Source organism: Sorex fumeus, unplaced genomic scaffold (genome assembly GCF_029834395.1).
Source record: "Sorex fumeus unplaced genomic scaffold, SorFum_2.1 ptg000122l, whole genome shotgun sequence".
Taxonomy (NCBI): Eukaryota; Metazoa; Chordata; class Mammalia; order Eulipotyphla; family Soricidae; genus Sorex; species Sorex fumeus.
Window position 1 is genome coordinate 18169641 of NW_026606179.1, and position 19246 is coordinate 18188886.

The following is a 19246-nucleotide window of genomic DNA, read 5'->3' on the forward strand; positions in this document are numbered from 1 at the left end:
TTCAGATCACCTCCAACTTTCTAGGTGGGGGTCTCTAGTCATAGCATCATCATGGAGCACCGGGAGGTGTTGGGGTCATGCCCCCAGCTGCCCCCTACACCTGCCCCCTCTCTGCCCCACAGGCACCCTGCCCCCAGCTCATCAGGGACCCTCCTAGAGAAACATTTCTAGGCTGACACAAGACAAACACGAAACCAAAGGGACAGCACTATGCAGTGGTTTCAGGGGTGCAGGGGTTGGGGGAGCCTTTCTGAGGGGTGCCCACGTGTGCCCATGCACAGCCCCCCGCCCCCAGTCCAGCTGCAGCCTCTGGGTGGGGCGGGGCAGTGGTCAGGAGTAAGCCAGGTGTGGCCCCAAAGACTGGCTCTAAGAAACAAGTGCTTGAGACTTGGGGTGGGGGACCAGGACTCCAGGGTCTGTCTTGCCCTGCCCCTGCGCCAGGTTGTTCCCTTGTTCTGGGCCTTCAGCTGGTTTCTTGGGTTCTGCTGCCTCAGGACAGCTGCGCTGGAGAGTTTCTTGCTTCTGTGTTTTGGGGCTACACCTGCTGGTGCTCAGCGCCTTCTCCTGGCCCTTCACTTGGGGCTCGTTTGCCCCTGGTGTGGTTGAATTGAAGCTGGGTGTCCCACACACAGGCCCTGCACACGGCCCACTAAACCATCTCTGGCTCAGTTGTTTGGTGTCCCTCCCCTTCCCAAACTGCTAAGGGCAATTTGCTGTGCTGGGCACAGAACCTAGGACTCCTGCATACAAAGTGGGTGCTCCAGCCATTGGGCCAGTTCCCTTGTCTGTGTGTTTTGCTTAGTATTCGGGGGACCTTTCATATCAGTATGTAGAATTTATGGGGTGGGGGTTGGACCATACCCAGGGATGCTCAGGAATGACTCCTGGCTCAGTGCTCAGGAGTAACTGAGACCATGTATGATGAGGGGGATTTGAACCCAGGCAGTATGATGCCAGGCAAGCACCATAGCCCTTGCACTCTCTCTCCAGCCCCCCAGTATATGGAGTTTTTAGAAAGAATTTGAGAGCTGGAGAAATAGGCCTTGCAGCACTCCAGAATGCATTTCCTTTGGGGGGGTAGAGAGAGAGTACAGGGGTTAAGACACTTATCTTACATCCCTCTGACCTGGTTCGGATCCCCCAATCACGTATAGTCCGGGGAACACACGGATGGGGGTGGGGGCGTGGGGGTGGGTGTCAGTCCCTAGCACGGAGCCAGGAATAACCTCTAGACATTGATGGGTGTGGCTCGAAAACACTGTTAGTCGTATCTCTCCTTCGGGAGTCAATCGCAGTTACTGTCCCAAAGGTCGGCTGTCCTCCTGGCAGGATATGCTTCTGGGTCCACTGATGCGTTTGGTTTCCTGCAGGTTTCATTTTAGACAGCAGTTCCAAGCCCCGTCCTCCCGCCTGCTGTGGTCTAGCGGGAATGGGTCTTGTGGCGCCATCTCGTGGCAGCTGTGTGAAAAGCACCTGCAGTCTATTCACAGGAGGCTCTCTGGAGACACCTTTCTTGGGGAGCTATTAAAGGCGCCCCAGAGATAGTACATACAGTGGGTAGGGCGCTTGCCTCGCAGCCTGACAACCCAGATCTGATCACTCCATAGGGCCCCCGAGCACAGCCAGGAGTAAGCCCTAAGCACAGCTGGGTATGGCCCCCAGACCAAAAATGAAGTAAATAAGGTGAGAAGGCTGGAGAGATAGTGTGGGAGTTAAGGGATTTGCTTGCATCCCTCCCACCCCCATCAAATCTCCTCCCTTGAGCACCACCAGGGATCACTTTGGGGCACCACCAGTGAGGCCCCCAGACAAAATAAGGTGAGGGTCTGAGATATAGTAGAGGGTTAATGTGTGCTGTCTTGCACATGCCCAATCCCTGTTTAAATCCCTGGAACTGGTACCATGTGCACCCCCAAGTCCTGCCAGAGCCAGGAGTACCCCCACGCACAAACCCACAGTCCTAAACATCAACCCAAAACCCAGAAAAACAGTGAGAGAGGGGGCTGGAGTCATAGTACAGCGGCGAGGGTGCTGACGTGGGTTCGATCCCTGGCATCCCATATGGGCCCCCCAGCCTATCAGGAGTGGTTCCTGAACACAGAGTCAGGAGTGACCCTAAACAGTAGTCATGATTAGTCATCAGGAGTCGTGGCCATTGTGGTGGTTGGGAGACGTACCGTCATGAGGCATTGGGGAAGGAGATGAAGACTAGATGCTGAGGACGAGATGTTGAGGACAAGAAGGTCAATGACAAAACATTGAAGATGAGGAGGAGAACGGAGACTCTGGCGACTTTGAGGTTTGAGACTTGGATGACGGAACTCTGGTGTCCAGGACTACGGCCAAAACGACGACTATGGCTGGAACTCCACTGCGGGTGTGTTTCCAAAACAGAAGCAATGAGAACAGTAGCAGAGTGGGGAGGGGGCTTGCCTGGGCTCAACCCCTGGCCCGCCATATGGTCCCCTGAGCCTCCCAGGAGTGATCCCTGAGCACCACAGGGTATGGTCTAAAAACCAAGAGAAAATGAATTGAGGGTCAGAAAGATAGTGGGCTGAGTGCAGCAGGAAGCCCGAGTTCAATTCTGGGCACTATATTGCTTCCTGAGCACTGCTGGGGGTGCCCCTCAGCCCCGTAAAATAAAATGTGATGTTGCTCATGTTCTCAACCTCACAGACGATGTTTTAAATATTTTACTATCTTAAAACCACATACTTTACAGCACAAAAGGAGTCTTTGGAGGCTGGAACATACCTCAGCGGTAGAACATAGGGTTCCCCCGAGGCTTGTAGAAGACCCTGAGTTTGATCCCCAGATACGCTAAGATAAGGTGGGACCCTGGGCACCATGGAATCCAGGCCACTCACCGGTGCCACCCACCAAGTATCCCAGCTGCACTGGGTGTGGCCCCAGTGGGCAAAGAAATTTCACTGAAGCTCTTTGGACTCAGGCAGGTGAAGTCCAGTGCTCTGGGGTTAAGCGAGGGCTCGGCCGCGGCCTCAGTCTTCACTGGCCATGTGGTCAGGTCCCCCCCCCACACACACACACACATTCTGGCTGGGTGGCAAGCACTTGCCTTCTTTGTGCTTCTCCCATACCTCACAAGGTCATGGTCACTCCATAGTGCTGTGGCTGAGGTGTGGCACCTGCTTTCTCTTTTTTTTTTTTTTTTGCTTTTTGGGTCACATCCAGTGATGCACAGGGTCAGTCCTGGCTTTGCGCTCAGGAATTACTCCTGGCAGTGCTCGGGGGACCATATGGGATGCTGGGAATTGAACCCAGGCCAGCTGCGTGCAAGGCAAACACCCCACCCCCTGTTCTATTGCTCTAGCCCCAGGCACCGCTTACTATGGGTCACGATCGTTGTTCAACTCCAGGGGTCAGACGCACCCCAGATCTGCACTGCTGTAGAGAGCCTCTGGTTCCCGAAGCAAAACCACATTCACTCAAATATTTATCGATCTCCAAGTCCCAGCGAGGTGACAGGCATTGTTCTAGGGACTGCAGATACTGCCGAGCTCAGCAACACCTTTTCCGGAGGAAGACAGTCACGGAACAATGAAAGGCTCCTTTAGCAGGTAAGGGTGCCGCAGAGAAAAGAACAGCATGGCTCTGTCGACATTCTAGAACTTTGGGCTGGAGCGATAGCACAGCGGGTAGGGCGTTCGCCTTACAAGCGGCCAACATGGCCGACCCGAGTTCGATTCCTCCGCCCCTCTCGGAGAGCCCGGCAAGCTACCGAGAGTATTGGATATGCCAGACACAGTAACAACAAAGTCTCCAATGGAGACGTTACTGGGCCCGCTCGAGCAAATCGACGATCAACGGGAGGGCCTTTACTTTACCTTTACTATTTTGCTGTTTCTCACCTCCCAGCTCTGTGCCTGCCTGCAGGAACGGGGTCGGTCGCACACACAAGTGCCTTAACCCTGTACTATTGCTCCAATCTATGAGGGTTTTTTGGTTTGTGGGCCATCTTCGGTGGTGGGGTACCAGGACTCAAACCAACATGCTAGGCAAGTGCTCTGCCACTGAGCCACACCCCCACCCTCAAGATGTGGCAGGCCCAGTATCCAAGGAAGAGGTGAAAAGATCCTGGGGCGGCTGGCTGCTACCCAGAGTCAGAGGGGCCTTGGAGTCTTCACTCAGGGCAGGCTTCTTGGGGGTGGAGGGAATTTGGGTTCAGAGGTGCTCAGGGGTGACCACGGCTCTAGGGGTGTTCCTGGCAGTGTTTGAGGCCATGAGGTGCTGGGTATGGAACAGGGATCAGTCACATAAAAGGCAAGTGCCAGGGCTGGAGTGATAGTACAGCGGGTAGGGCTGTTTACCGTGCATGCAGCTGACCCAGGTTCGATTCCCAGCACTCCATATGGTCCCCTGAGCACCGCCAGGAGTAATTCCTGAGTACAAAATCAGGAGTAACCCTTGTGCATCACCAGGTATGACCCCCCCCCCAAAAAAAAAGGCAAGTGCCTATTTTTTTTGGGGGGGGTCACAACCAGCAGTGCTCAGGTCTTAACTCCTGGCTCTGTGCTCAGGGACGCCTGGTGAGCGCAGGGGACCATATGGAGTGTCGGGGATCAAACCTCAGATTGGCCGCGTGCAAGGTAAGTGTACCACAGTACCACCTACCCACTGTACCACCTCTCTGGCCCCATAGGCAAGCACCTCAAGCACTGTACTAGCTTTGTCCTCACCCACCAGGATTCTTAATCTTGTCTCCTGATTTGAGAGGTCCAAGAACAGACTTTCGGTGAGAAGTTGGGATTAAAAATGCATGTGCCACACACAATCAAAGAAGGCCTTTGATTCTGTTGAGACGGAAGCGGTCATTGAAGCCCTAGCCAATCAGGGCATTCAAGCCCAATACATCAGGATCCTCCGTGAGCTGTATTGCGGATTCACTACCAGGATCTCACCATTCTACAAAGAAGTGATCGTTGATGTCAAGAGAGGGGTGCGGCAGGGTGATACCATTTCACCGAAACTCTTCAGTGCCACCCTCGAGAACATCATGTGACGACTGGAATGGGAAGAAATGGGAGTGAAGATAGATGGTCGGCAACTACACCACCTCCGCTTTGCTGATGACATTGTTTTAATAACACCAAACATCAGCCAAGCGGCACAAATGCTGGCCGACTTTGACCGTGAGTGTGGAAAGGTAGGACTACAGCTGAATCTTACGAAGACAATGTTTATGAGAAACAGCCTTGTTCCTGACGCCCCATTCGCTCTCAATGGAACGACCATCTCTGAATGCAACAGCTATGTGTACCTAGGTCGAGAGGTCAACATGAGAAATGACCTGGCACCCGAGCTGCGCAGGAGGAAGAGAGCGGCTTGGAACGCCTTCAAGAACGTCGAAGAAATAGCTAAGACGACGAAGAACCTCCGGCTCCGGGCACATCTCTTTGATTCCACTGTTCTTCCTGCATTAACATATGCCTCAGAGACCTGGGCCCTACGCAAACAAGATGAGAACGCCATTCAGGTCTCCCAAAGAAGAATAGAAAGAGCTATGCTTGGAATAACACGTTTCACTCAAATGAGAGAACGAATCCGGAGTTCTGACATCCGTCGACGATCAAGGATCAGGGACGCTGTCTCATATGCCAAGGTGTCGAAAATCAGATGGGCTGGTCACGTAATGAGATTTAAAGACGACCGTTGGACTAGAGCTGTTACTGATTGGATTCCACGGGATGTCAAGAGACCGCGTGGCCGCCCACCTACCAGATGGTCAGACTTCTTTGTCAAGATCATGAACGATCGGTTTGAGGCCCTCCATGTTCCCGGAGCGAAGAGATGCCATTGGGCTACACTAGCACGCGACAGGGACAAATGGAGACAGTTACTGGCGCCCGCTCGAGCAAATCGACGACTAACGGGAAGTTAAGTGATTAAGTGATTAAGTGCCACACACTTATAGCTATGGGCAAGAGTTCACAGAACTGAGGGTAAAAAAAACAACACTGACGTATAAGGGAATATTCTGTCACTCGCCATGTCAACCTTGAGAGACTGAGACACCCCCCTCCCACCTCCCAAGCAAAAAAAAAAAAAATTTTTTTTTTTTGCTTTTTGGGTCACACCCAACGATGCTCAGGGCTTACTCCTAGCTCTGCGCTCAGGAATTACTCCTGGCAGTGCTCGAGGTACCATATGGGATGCTGGGAATTGAACCCGGGTCGGCTGCATGCAAGGCAAATGCCCTACCTGAGAATTTGATCATTTGATGAGTCACACAGGGCAGGTCTGTCCCACTTTCTGATATGACATGTATTGAAGGTCCAGACTCTTGGCTCTGGGTTCTTAGCCAGCTCCAATTTGTCCAGGTCCCTTAAGCTCAAGCCCCTCAATGTACCCGTTGCTTTTGAACAGCAAGATTGTTTCATTTCCACAGCAGAACAGGGGGAAGAGCACAGCGAGATGAAGGCCCAGAATTCTCAATTGTCTGGAGGCTGTTTCTTTTTTCTTTTGAGGTAGAATTCTCTCCAGATGGTTTCTTTTTTTCTTTTGACACAATTCTCTCTCGAGATAGTTTCTTTCTTTCTTTTTTCTTTTTAATTGAGTCACCATGAGATACACAGTTACAAAGTTGTACCTGATCGGGTTTCAGTCATACTCAAAGTACTAGAGGTGGTTTCTTTTTTCTTTTTTTTTGCTTTTTGGGTCACACCCAGCAATGCTCAGGGGTTACTCCTGGCTCTGCACTCAAAAATTACTCCTGGCGGTGCTTGGGGGACCATATGGAATGCTGGGAATCGGAATCGAACCCGGGTCAGCCACATGCAAGGCAAACGCCCTACCTGCTGTGCTATTGCTCCAGCCCCTCGAGGTGGTTTCTTGAGGAAAGACTGAAGGCACACAAACAGTCCTGACAAGGCCAGGGTTCTCTTTGTCTCCAACGCCATGTCCAGTGAGGGCCGGGGCATGTCCAAAGCCACTGACCACCTGTCCCCAGACAGTTGTTTCTGGACTGAAAGTCATCCTTGTTAGTGGGTGAGAGGTCAGTTCACCACAATCTCACACAACACACAGTGAAATGACAGTCGTTCCAACCCCACCCCACCCCTGCCTCCTCCGTGAGTCACAGGCAGATCAGTGGCACCAGGGACCCTCATGTATGTGCTGGCTCCTGAGGGAGGCTGGAAGCCATTAGTCTGATGACTAGGGTGCCAAGGAGCATCTGCACGAACTCCAGGAAGTTTCAAGTAGCTAATTCAGGAGGATTAGAAGGACCTCCAAGGGACCTTAACTTGTGTCCCTGGGAGATTTCCTGTGGGAATGGACTCAGCACTGCCCACCCCAAGTCTCAAGCACTTGTTTCTTAGAGCCAGTCTTTGGGGCCACACCTGGCTTACTCCTGGCTCTGCATTCAGGAATCACTAATGGTGGGGTTCAAGGGGCTGTATGCAGAACTCGAGGTGGGCCACGTGGAAGGCAAGTCGTTGTACTATCTTTCCTAAGCCGAAAGGATTCATTCTTGAGACCCAGAAGCCCCCCCAAATCACCTCCCTTCCTGCCCCGGTTGTGGGAACATTGCCTGTGCAGTGTAGGGGGCAGTGATGAGTGCAATCCTTTTCTTCATCTGGGCCATCTGCAGCAGAGACCAACCCCTGACCAGACAGCAAAGGGTTGGGGAGATCTTGGGGATTCTCCATGTGGTGATGATGGTGATGGTGGTGGACAGACTATGAACTAGCAAGACCACTAGGAGTTTACCGGGGTCTCACCTGAGGCTCTCATGCACTTGAGCTGCAACCAGGATTGTCTGCACTAGCCCCTGCTGTGCGGCATAGCAGACCTCCAATTTCCTGCTAGCTAGGGAGCCCTAAAGGAGGACAGCAAGGGCTGAGGGCTGGATGTCTTGCGGTTTGCTGCTCTAGCTAATGGATGGTTCAGGGTCTGTGCCAAGCTATTTCTTGCAGGATGAATTTAAGGTCTCTGTAGGCCCAGTATTCCGCTTACAAAAACATTATTTTGGGGCTGGAGCCATAGTACAGTGGGTAAGGCACTTGCTTTACATACAGCCCACCCAGGGTTCAATCCCCTGCTATGGTCCCCGAGCCTGCCAGGAGTAATCCCTGGGCGCAGAACCAGGAATGTACCCTGAACACAATGGGTGTGGTCTAAAAAAAGTTATATTCTACGTTCAATGAAGTATATAGAATAAGCAGGTAGGAGGGCCAGAGCGACAGTAAGGCGGGTAGGGCGCTTGCCTTGCACGTGGCGGACCCAGGTTCCGATTCTCAGTATCCCACTGAGTCTCCTGAGCACCTCCAGGAGTGATTTCCAGATTGCAGAGCCAGTAGTGACCCCTAAGCATCGCTGGGTGTTAACCCAAAGCAAAAAATGAGTAGGTAACTTTCATACTTAGGAGTCATGAAATTTAGTCTAAAAAAGCCAAAACAAACAAAAACCTTTTACATAACAGTCCAAAAGTACGGGTAGGTGCTTGCCTTGCACGCCGCAGACACGTTCGGCATTACGTACGGTCCTCCGAAACAAAGCCTCAAGCACAACTGGGTACAACCAAAATCCCCCCTTTCCCACCCCTTCCACCCCCAAAAAGTGAAATTCAGTGATGCAGTCCTGATTGTTCCCATTTTACGGATGTGGACACTGAGGCACAAACAAAAAAGATCAAGCCCACAGGCACCGGCATAGGAAACACAAACGTGCGTTTGCATGGCCTCAGAGCCCCACGTCCTGAAAAGGCCATCCCCTTCCCATTCCTGGCATCATCGAGGTTCCTGGAGGAGCCCCGGAGTTGCAGGACAGGCGAGCGATCCGGGCAGAAGATCAAAGCGCAGGTGAAGGACCAGGGGCTGCCGGGAAATGGCACCGTGGTACCCCTCCCGGGAACGTCAGCGTCAGACTCCCACTGCGCCTGCGCAGCCTTCGCTCGGCCGAGAGCCCGGCGCCTGCGCGCAGCCGCTCCCTCGCCCACGGCCTCTCGGACCCGCCGTCTGTGCGCAGGCGCCCGGCCGGGAGACTGCCGCTCGCCGGGCTCCGCGCATGCGCCCTAGCCGCGCCTCCGCCTTGTATTTCCGGCCCCTAGCCAGCCACCCCCGCCTCGCTCGCTCTCGGACGTCACTTCCTGTTTGCGGCGGGCGAAGGCGGTATTTCCGGCCGGAGGGTGGGAGGGGGCGGTAAGCGGGGCCAGGGGGGAGGGGGCGGGGGGGGCCGCGCCGCGCGAGCCGTTGGGCCTGGCTCGAGGAAGGCGTTGCCGCCGCCGCCGCCGCCGCCGCCGCCGCCGCCGCCGCCAGGAAACCCCAGGAGCGGGCGCGAGCGCAGCGTGGCCATGGGCCGGAGCAGGGCCCCGCCGGCGCGGCTGGGCGGCCGCCGGTGACAGGTGAGCGCGCCGGCGCGTGTCCCCGAGCGCCCCCCGGGCCCCTCAGTTCTCCCCTCAGCGCCGCGCCGGGGGCCCCCGCGACGAGCCGGGCTGGAGCGCTCCCCGGAGCGCGGCCGCGACTCAGGGGTCTCCGGCGATCCCGGGGAACGCCCCCGGAGGGGCCCCGGGCGTGTTGGGGGCAGGTCGTGGTGCCCAGGGACCCGGAGGGGCGCCGTCCGCCCGGGGTGCGGTGGGTGGGGCTCGGGGCATCCCGGGAGCTGGAGAGGGGAGGGGCCCCCGCTCGGCCCAACTTCGCAGTGACTCGCCGAGGACCTGGGTGGTCCCCGCGGCGGCCGGCTCCGGCCCCCCCTCCCCTCGGAATCCTTCCTGATTCCCCGGCCGCGCTGGGAGGTGGCGGGGCGGGGGACCCCTCTGGCCAAGCTGTCCCCGCGGGGGTGGCGGGGCGCGGCGCGGGAAGGCGTCGCAGCCCGTGGCTGAGGTTTCTCAGGCTCGGAGTGGAAGAAGCGCTGTGCCCCCTGGCCGGGCTGGGGGGAGCGGGGGAGTCGGGGCACGGCCCCCCACCCGCCCCCCGGGGCACGGCGCCTGGGGACCACTTGCTCCCCCACGCTGGAGTCCCCAGGCGCGGGGCTGAGCCGCCTCTGCGTCCCTCAGCACGGAGGCGTTGCGAGGGACCGAGGCGGGGACTGCGCGGCCCCCGCCGCCCCCACCCGGGGCTTGTTTGGGGCTTCCTGTGCGTGCAGCTGTGCGCCCTGCCGCGCTCGCTCCCCACTAGCACCCCACTGTGCTCTCCACGGGGCGCTGCCGTTGGCCTCGCCGCGTGGCTGGCGGCAGCGAGGCTGGGTGCTGTTTTCCCAGCTGTTGCTCTCCGCATCAGCCCCGGGAACCCCTGTGTGGACTTGGGGGACCCAGAGGGGAAGGCCGCTTCCCGCGGCTTTGGGGGAGACCCCTTCTCCCTGCTCCCCACACGCCTGGTTTCTCTCCCTTCTCGCCTGGTTGGTGCTCAGAGCAGTCCGCCCCGGGGGCGGGGGGGTGGGGGGGAGGCCATGCATCTCTGTCCCTAGGCCAGTGTGTGACCTTGGCTTGCCCCATAACCTTTGCCCTGGGTCTGGACTTCGCAGAGAGCTGGCGTTGGTCCCAGGCTGACCCAGCATCCCAGGGTTGGCGATGTGGTCATAGGGGGCACCTGGTGCTTTGTCGCAAGGCTTCCGAACAGTCTGCCGGGGTTCCAGGCGAGAGCCGTTCTGCGCCCCAGGAAGCACTAATGACTTTGGCGACTCTTTCTCCGTGAAGGTTTGTTCCTCTGGTCTCTGGCTGCTAGTTTTTTGGGGTTTGCTTGGCCAATGAGCAGCAGCAGCAGTAAAAACCACGGCCCCACACTGACCAAGTGTGTTCTGCCAGCTCCGTGCTGTTCCAAGTGTTTTCACAGGAATTCACCTATATGCTGGCACATTGCCCCCCACCCCCACCACTTTTAGAAGGGGCCACCGAAGCACAGGACCGTCATTTTAGAGCTGGTGAATGGTTGGTTGGTGTATTGCGTGCATTGCGACCCCATGATAGGCCTTTCACTCCATGCTCTCAGAACTCTGTGGGTTAGGTCTGGCCAAGGCCATTTCATAGATGCTTGGGTTAAGGAGGTGTGTGACACCTCCTTGACCACTGAGGGGACGGAGGCACTGTCTGTGACATGAAATGCTTTGCCCGACATCGCACAGCCGGAAGTGGCAGGGCTGGAATGTGAGCACCAGCTTCACTGGCCTCCGTGAACTCTCTGTCAACAAACAACTGGAACGGTAGCTCCTGGGCACCCCAGTGGGGACATGATGCTGTGTCCATGCTGCAGAAAAGGTCCCGAGGAGGAACGGTCTCGCCATAGGTGCATCACATCGCACAGGCCCAGATTGCTTCCAAACGCAGACCCGGGTTGCCCGGTTCCTGGTGCCACACACGGGTTGTGCTCCTCACCAGGCTGGAACAGGGGTCCGTCTGCGGTGGTCCCTTGTCCTGGGCCTCAAAGTTCATACCTTGGGCCTTGCCTTCTCACCTTTCCCCTCAGCCTAAAGCTGTCTGAGCACCCCACCCTCCTTCCCGGGAGAAACCAGCAAGGTGTGCCCCAGCTCCCTGGGGCCCCATATTAGTGTCCTGTGTGTTCATCCTTACACTTTCCTGCTCTGGCTCATTCGTCTCCGTTCTTCTGTGTGACCTTAGGCCCCCGCTAGTCACCTGCCTGCAGTGGGCTCAGAAGTGTTTGGAAGCACCTGGGTGGGTTGTGCACGTTAGTGTCATCCGGAGACACTTCTCTAGTGGGGCCTGCCACGTATACATGCTCCGTCCCAAGGGGCTTATGCCGCTTTTGCTGCCTTCTGACTCCTCACAGTCACACCCCCCTTTCCACGCCCCCCCCAACCCCCGCCCTCCTGGCTCAGTCCCTGCTTGTCCCAGATTGTACTGAAATGATACAGGCACCAGGATTCAAATTCAGCCCTTCCCTGGTGGGATGTGTGACCTTGACAGGCAGGCTCCACCCTTCTGAGCTAATTTCATCATCTGTCTCAGAGGTCCCTAAACTTCCTTGGCCCACCGCCCTCGTTTCAAAAGAAGAAGAAGAACAACAAAAAAATCAGTCAGCTTCAGCCCTCTCCCTTGTGCCAGGAATTGGCCTTCTTCCAGTGAACAAACCCAGCTTGCACCTGGAACTCCTGTTGGTACCCCTTGGGGCGGTGTTGCCTGCTTTGGGAAATACTGATATGTATTCGGGCTGCTTAAACGCTTCCCTATCGCGAACTCTTGTTAGCTAGAAAAACTCTCTCATGACTCAAGTTACCTGAGTGTGTAAAACAGGTATAGAAATCAAACTTTGGCTGATAGTGAATCCTAAAGAGGGGCCAGCGAATACTGCGGTTAAGGTACTTGCCTTGCATCCATTCGGGTTTGATCCCCAGCACCCCATATGTAGCTCCCTGAGCCCCCCCAGGGGTCAGTCTTGAGATTAGAGCCAGGAGTAATCCCTGAGTACTACTGGGTGTGACCCAAAACAAAATAAATAAATTCTAAAGAAATTTATTTTGTGTGACCCCCCCATACCAGTTCTGACCCACAATTTTAAGCAGATTTCTGGGAGCCAGAGCGATAGTTCAATCCTTGGCTTTCCATATGGTCCCACACACACCACCAAGAGTAATTCCTGAGTGCAGAGCCAGGAGTAACCACTGAGCATTGCTGGGTGTGACCGAAAAAGCCGAAAAAGCCAAAAAAAAAAAAACAAAAACAAAAAAAAACAGTGTTCTGTAAGGTTTGTGGGATGGAATGCCCAGTTGACAGGTTGTTGTAAAGGTAAAGTGAGCTTGTGGAAAACATACAGTAAGCCGACTAATTTACAGAAAGGGGACATACAGTAAACCCATTTCGTGTTCACTAATTAAGAGTTGTAAAGTCCTTGGGTTTCTTAGTGACTGTAATTCTTCCTTCCGTTAGGATTTTGAAGGTCCTTCTTGTCTGATAACCTGGATAAGGGTGGGGCCGAAGTTAGCATGCACAACCCTCCCTTCCCAGATGAGAAAACAGATTCTAGAGGGAAGGAAATAACTGGTAGATTGGGGCTGGGGAGGCATCACTGCCTAAGAAGCTTGCGGCTCATCTGGGTTTGATCCCCGGCAAAAGATTGTGGTGCCCTAAACACCAAAGTGATTCCTGAGCACAGCCAGATAAGGCCCCCCCAAAAATAAAGCCGGCAAATGCAAGTTCCCAGGTCCTTCCCTCTCCCACCTGTTGCTGCCCTGAGCCCCTTTGAGGTGGAAACTTCAACTTCTTTTCGTCTCTGCTCACCCCCTTTCCTGTCGGTGCCTTACTGAGCAGCCCCCAGGGGTGGCGGGACACACTGGGTGGATGTGAAACAGCCTGCCAGACTCACTTGGGGAGGTGGCACAGGCGCTGGTGGGGGCTTGGTGTGGCTTTGACCCCGAAGGCATGTTCGCTTCTGACCTCAGCTTGATTGAACGCAGACTGTGTGCCCAGCATTGCTGCAGGTGTTGGGGATACAGTGGTGTGCGTGACGGCAGGCCCTGTGCTCCTGGGCTGGGGGGACGCCCCTCATGAGGGGCAAGTTAAGGGGGTGCACCTGGTGGGGAATTGAAATCAGGTGTGTCTGGGAGCAGGCTTGAGCCTGTGGGGAAGGTACTGTGGCCTGAGGGAGTGGGGCAGCAGGGGTGAGCGAGGGTGGCCTGCCCCGGGAGGCCTGCCTGGCTTGGGGTTTGAGTGAGCGCCTCTTGCTTGCGGGCGTTTCTCGCCTTCTGCCTGGGGGCTGGGGTGGATTCTTGTAGCTGGGCTGATCAGGATGGAATGGTTTCCTGGGAGTTGGTCAGTCTGGGGTGGATTCTGGGGTATGGTCAGGGTGGGGTGGATTTTGGGGGACTGGTCAGGGTGGGGTGGACTCCCAGGGACTGAGCAGGGTGGGGTGGATTGCTGGGAGTTGGTCAGGGTGGGGTGGATCCCAGGGGACTGGTCAGGCTGAGGTGGATTCCTGGGAGTTGGTCAGGGTGGGGTGGATTCCAGGGGGCTGGTCAGGCTGAGGTGGATTCCCAGGATCTAGTCAGGATGGAGTGGATCCCAGGGGGCTGGTGAGGCTGTGGTGGGTGCCCAGGGATTGGCGAGGCTGTGGTGGGTGCCCGGGGGCTGGTGAGGCTGAGGGGGTTCCTGGTACCTGGTCAGGCTGGGGTGGGTTCTTGGGATCTGATCCGGGAGTTTTACAGCACCACTGCCCCAAGTAGAGTCACTGCTGCAGAAGGCTGAAGCCCTGCACTTGTCTCCTGTGGATTTCCTCCCACAGTCTGCAGGACTTCTGGCTGCTTTCTTTAGGGAGAGATTGGGGGCTCCATGGATGGTTTTTTGCCTACTGAACCCCAACTCGTGTGGCTGGGCGGCCAAAAAACCTCCCAGGCAGAGGACTGCAGTATCGCCCATCCACACGGTACCTGTGAGGCCCACCTGCTGCTCTGTCCCCCAGTGCCTGCCATGTTCCCAGGGTGTTCTAGAACCTGGGAAAACCAGCCTGTGGCTACCCTCGTGGAGACAGGTGCCTGGGAACATGTCTGTGATGGGTGGACGCCCGAGGGGAGACAGTGGGGCTGTGTCTGTTTTAATGGGGGGGAGTGGATGAAGGAGCCATGGGCAGACCTGAGGGGTCAGCTCCAATTCCCACCTCAGTGTGAAGACTGGGGCTTGAGGAGCGCCCCCCGGGATAGAAATGTTGAGAGTGGGCCCTGAAGTTAGGCAGTGTAGCCTGAGTCCTCGACTCAGCAAACTTTGGAGGAGTTGCTCCTAACCCCATGCCCGAGTTTAGAACACGGAGCAGGAATGGCAGCCTGGCCTTGCTCTCCTAGGCTTGTTCTGGGGCATCTTCCTGGATAGAGGGAGTCCCCTTAGAACAAAGCTCTGGGGGTCTCCAGAAATCCTCGAGAGCGGGGGAATGGATTTTGCTTTCGATTTCCAGACTTCTGGGTACCCAGCGGTACCCCTCCCTGGGCCTCTCTGCCTTTCCAAGCTCTCAGCGGAAGGCGCTCAGCCACCAGGCCTCTGGGCTGCACGGTGGGGTGGTTCGTGGCAGACTCTGCTGGACACCCAGCCAAGCAGCGAGAGGCCCAGCTGGGGGAGACAGCCCTGGGAGCGGACCAGGAGGGAGGGAGCAAAGGAATGGGTGTGGGAGGGCGGCTGGGGGAGCTCGGCCTGGCCCTCGGGGGCAGGAGCCACGGTCATCTTGGCCCCCGTGGCCAGGTCCAGCTGTTCTGGGTGTTCGCTGTAGGAAACAGCACACTGGGGCTGGCGGAGACAAGACGACATGCCCAAGGTCCGTGCAGGAAGTTCCTCGAGCCCAGCAGTCCTGCCCAGGAAACTCAGCCACAGATGTTGTTTCTAAGGGTGAGGCCAGAAATCCATGCCTGCCTTGGTTTGCCACCTCGCAAGCCCTTTTCAGTGGGATCGGGCAGCTGCTTTGCCTGGGGTCCCCTTCCCTGCTCCTTCCAGCCGGGCTTCAGGGCCTCTCGACCGCAGCTGGTCACTTTGTGTGCGGGGCAAGGCCTAGGGCAGCACACCAAGACCTCCCGTGGTGGTCCGGAAACCCACAGCCTTATTTCATTTCACGAGGTACCGTTGCTGCACGGAAAATGAGACTATGCCTGCGCAGCGGGACTCCAGAGAGGATTTAGGGAGCTAGTGGGCTCAAAAGTGCTGGGCATGGGGCTTGTTGAGAAGTTTCTCGATAATTCTGAGCTGCTGCTGCTGAGATCTTCAGAGGGGTCTGAATGGGCACCTGCGGGCAGAGGGTCTTTGAATGTAGCTTGACTGGGCTTGATGGTTGGCCGAGTGGATTTTGACTTGCTTTCTTGGGAGGGGGAGGTGGTTTCTCAGGGAGGGCTCTGGATAGGTATATTGGGCCGTTCTGGTAGCACGGTGGTGTGGGCAGCCCCTTGAGGGGCGATCCAGGACTGGTTGGTGCCAGGGCTCCCCATGCTTGCCCAGGGACTTGGCATGATTTTCTTCCCCGTTTCCAGGTAGTGGCTGGATTTACATGGTCTAGGTGAGTGGGTGACAGATGGGTGGTGGGAACCAAGCTCTCTGGGACTGAGGTGGCTGCGTGAAGATGGCTTCTTTGGGGCCTGAGAGAGCTCAGTGGGCTGAGAGCAGGCTCGGGGTCTAGGGGCTGCTTCTGTCCCTGGCACTGCATGGTCACCTGAACACAGTCAGGAGTGGCCCCCCCAAGCATGGAGCTGAGAGTAGCCCCCACATACTGCCAGATGTGACCCCAAAAGTGGAAAGACTGACCTGGGCCTGGGGCTGCAGCTCAGCAGGAGAGCACTTGCCTTGCATGGGTGAGGCATTTGGGGCCCACTCTGTTCTCACATCCATTTTCTGCTTCCTTTCGTCCTGGGCAGAGCTGGCACACACCAGGCCTGGAAATGACGCGGCTCTCTTGGTTTGATGCCTGTTTGGGCCCTGGTTTGTGGCTGCCTCTCTCCACCCCCTAATGTGACTGAGCTCTGGCCTTGGCCAGCCCCTTGCTTCCCTAGTGGAGGGGGAAGGGCTAAGGGAACCCCTAACCACTGCCCACCCCGCTTCCTTGGGATCTGATGAGTCCTGGAAAGCCTCGGAGCCCATCCTTACTCTTTGTGGTCCCTGGTACGATCCAATGTTTAGCTAGAGAACTGCTTTGTGTGGTGCGATTCTGGGTGTGAGGGCACTAGTGGCTCCTCATTCCAGTGGAGGAGGTAAAGGAGTGGTCTCCACTCTCCGTCGCCCTCACCTCCCCTGGGCTGTGGAAAGGCGAGTGGGATGGGAGAGGGCAGGGGCAGTCTGGCAGTGGAGCTAGAGGCCCTGAGGTGGTGGCTGGAGTGTGCTGGAGGGGCTGATGGGGGGGAGCAGTGGGGTTCAGGGATGGGCGGTGGGAGCAGGGGGCCTGTGTGGAAGAGGGAGCAGTGCATTGTGCTTAGGAAGTGGTGTTCCTGAGGGCCCGCCCCAGGGTGGGGGTGGCCATGCTGGTGCTCTGTGTCAAGCATGTGGGGTTTTGTTTCTGTTTTGGGGGTCCCACCTGTGATGTTCAGGAGTTCCTCCTGGCTCTGCACTTGAATTACTCCTAGTGGTGCTCCAGTGACTGCGGGATGCCATGGATTGAACCAGGGCTGCCCATGTGCAAGGCAAGGACCCACCCCGCTGTACTATCTCCAGCCTTGCGTGTGGGTTTTTTTTTTGTTGTTGTTGTTGTTTGGGTCACACCCGGTGATGCTCAGGGCTTATTCCTCACTCTGCACTCAGAGATCACTCCTGGCAGTGCTCAGGAATCAGATGGGATGCTGATGATTGAACCTGGGTGGCTGCTGCAAGGCAGATGCCCTCCCGCTGTGCTGTTGCTCCAGCCCCTCAGGCATGTTTTGGGGTAGCGTGTGTTTGTGAGTTGTCTGTTTTTCATTTCAGAGAGTCAGCGCTGGCGTGTCTTGAGCCCACTACACTGAGTTCCACCGCCATAGCCCCTGGAGTCAGCAGGGCCTTTGCTCTGAGTTGGCTCCCGAGTCTCTGCTGCTCATCTTCAGATGTGCATGACGTGGGTCTCTCTGATGATCCTGATTTGTTGTGTCCCCCAACCCCCGCCCATTTGAGATGTGTTTGGTTAAAGTGGGATGGCGTGTTTATCTCTCTGAGGGGCAGAAGAGCACCTTGCCCGACCCTGACCCACGCAGGCTGAGGAGCAGGGAGGGGGCCTTTTCTTTGGCAGGTGGGTTGGACTTTGCCAGCGCATCCCAAAGTGCGCAGTGCTGTGCTCCCTCCTGCTGGGACGGCAGGAATCATCTGGGGACCCAGAGTTCCCTTAGGTGTGATTGGGGGGACACTTCCTGTTCGTTCAGTGAAGGAAGGTAGATTTCCAGGGGGAAGCTGTATTCCTTTTTCTGAACAGGGGTGGGGGGTGGTAGACCAGATAAGTGTGGACACCTCTGATCTCTCCCCTTGGCCAGTGTCACAGCGGCTGTTTTGTTGCCTCATTGCACCCCCTTCCTTCCTGCAGAGGTGCGGCACTAGCGAGGCTCCTCAGCTGAGCCCCAGTGTGCAGGCGAGAGCTGGAGGGTTATTTAAATCCTCACTCAAAGCAAAGCTAAAAATTCAGCCCCTCCGTGGCTCTGGCCTTTGCCGCCACATTGCCACTGTGACAGAAGTGTCTCACAGGGTCACAACATCTGAGCGTATGGACTGCAGGAAGTCAGGGGTGGGCAGGGGCGGTCTGAGGAGCGAGGTGGGTTGGCTTTGGTTTCTTGGAAGCAAGGCAGGGGCTGAGGCTCAGGACTCAGATGGCACGTTGGGGTCTCCTTGGCCAGATCCCAGCTTCCTCATCTGGAAACTGCATTCTCGTGGTTTCCAAATGACCAGGCGTGTGGACGTGTCCAGCCAGTGCAGGGAACCTCTCCTGGGGACAGCTTCAGAAGTCTGCCACAGCCCTGACGTTGGGTCCCAGGTGTACCTTCCCTCTACCCACCTCCGCTTCACTCATATCCTGGCCTGCCCCTTGGCTTGGAGTGTCCATCCTGTGTTTTTCTGACCGACTCTCAAATCAGAAGTCCTCGGCCCCTTACCCGTACCTGCTTCTCCGCATGTTGCATCTCTCTATGTGTCACCTCCGAACGTACCATTCGAGCTGCCTAAAGTCCGCCTGGGCCAGAGTTCTGTTTGTCCCTCCTGCCTCCCTGCTGGCCAGGGCAGTGAGGGAGCAAATGCAGGAATTTTTCTTACACCCTCACTTGGCAGACCTCTGAGCTCAGAGTGGGGGTTTTCTGTGTCACACCCTCCCTAAACTAATCAGAGCTCCAGGCCGGGAGCACCTAGTGCACCTGTGCACCATGCCCCTAGGCTGGCTCAACCCCAAGCACAAAGCCAGAAGTCATCCCTGAACACTGCCACGTGTGGCTCCAAAACCAAAACTGAATGTCATTGGACCACATCCAGTGATGCTTAGGGAGGTGTTCCTCCTAGCTTTGAGTTCAGGGATCACTTCTGGCCATGATCAGGGGATTATGTCAGGTAATAGGGTCAGGTCGCTTTTGTTGTCGTGCAAGGTGAACACCCAACCTGCTGTACTGTTTATGGCCCCAGTCCCCCACTCCCCACCCCCTGAAGTTCTTTAAATTAAAAAAATAAAGCTCTGGGCCTGCCTGATCCTGTGTTGGTTGGGATTGGGGATATGGGAACAGATCCTTTTTCTGCCTGTGGAGCCCCTATTTTGTCAAAGGGAGCCACTATTACCAGAAATAGAGGTGAGTGCTGTCAGCAACAGCAGGCCGAGCTGTGAGGGCCTGTGACTCAGGGCCAGCCCCTGTGACAATGAGAATTTGCACGTGAAGAGGATGCCCA

At 56.4% G+C, this 19246-nt stretch overlaps 1 protein-coding gene across 1 annotated transcript in view; it reads left to right on the top strand.

Moving 5' to 3' along the window:
* The first annotated feature begins 9171 nt into the window (after nt 1-9171).
* Nucleotides 9172-19246, top strand: part of AKT2 (AKT serine/threonine kinase 2) — a 41391-nt gene continuing 31316 nt past the window's right edge. The window contains exon 1 of the mRNA XM_056135658.1: nt 9172-9361. The gene's annotated coding sequence lies outside the window, so the exon portion shown is untranslated. The remainder of the gene's footprint in view (nt 9362-19246) is intronic.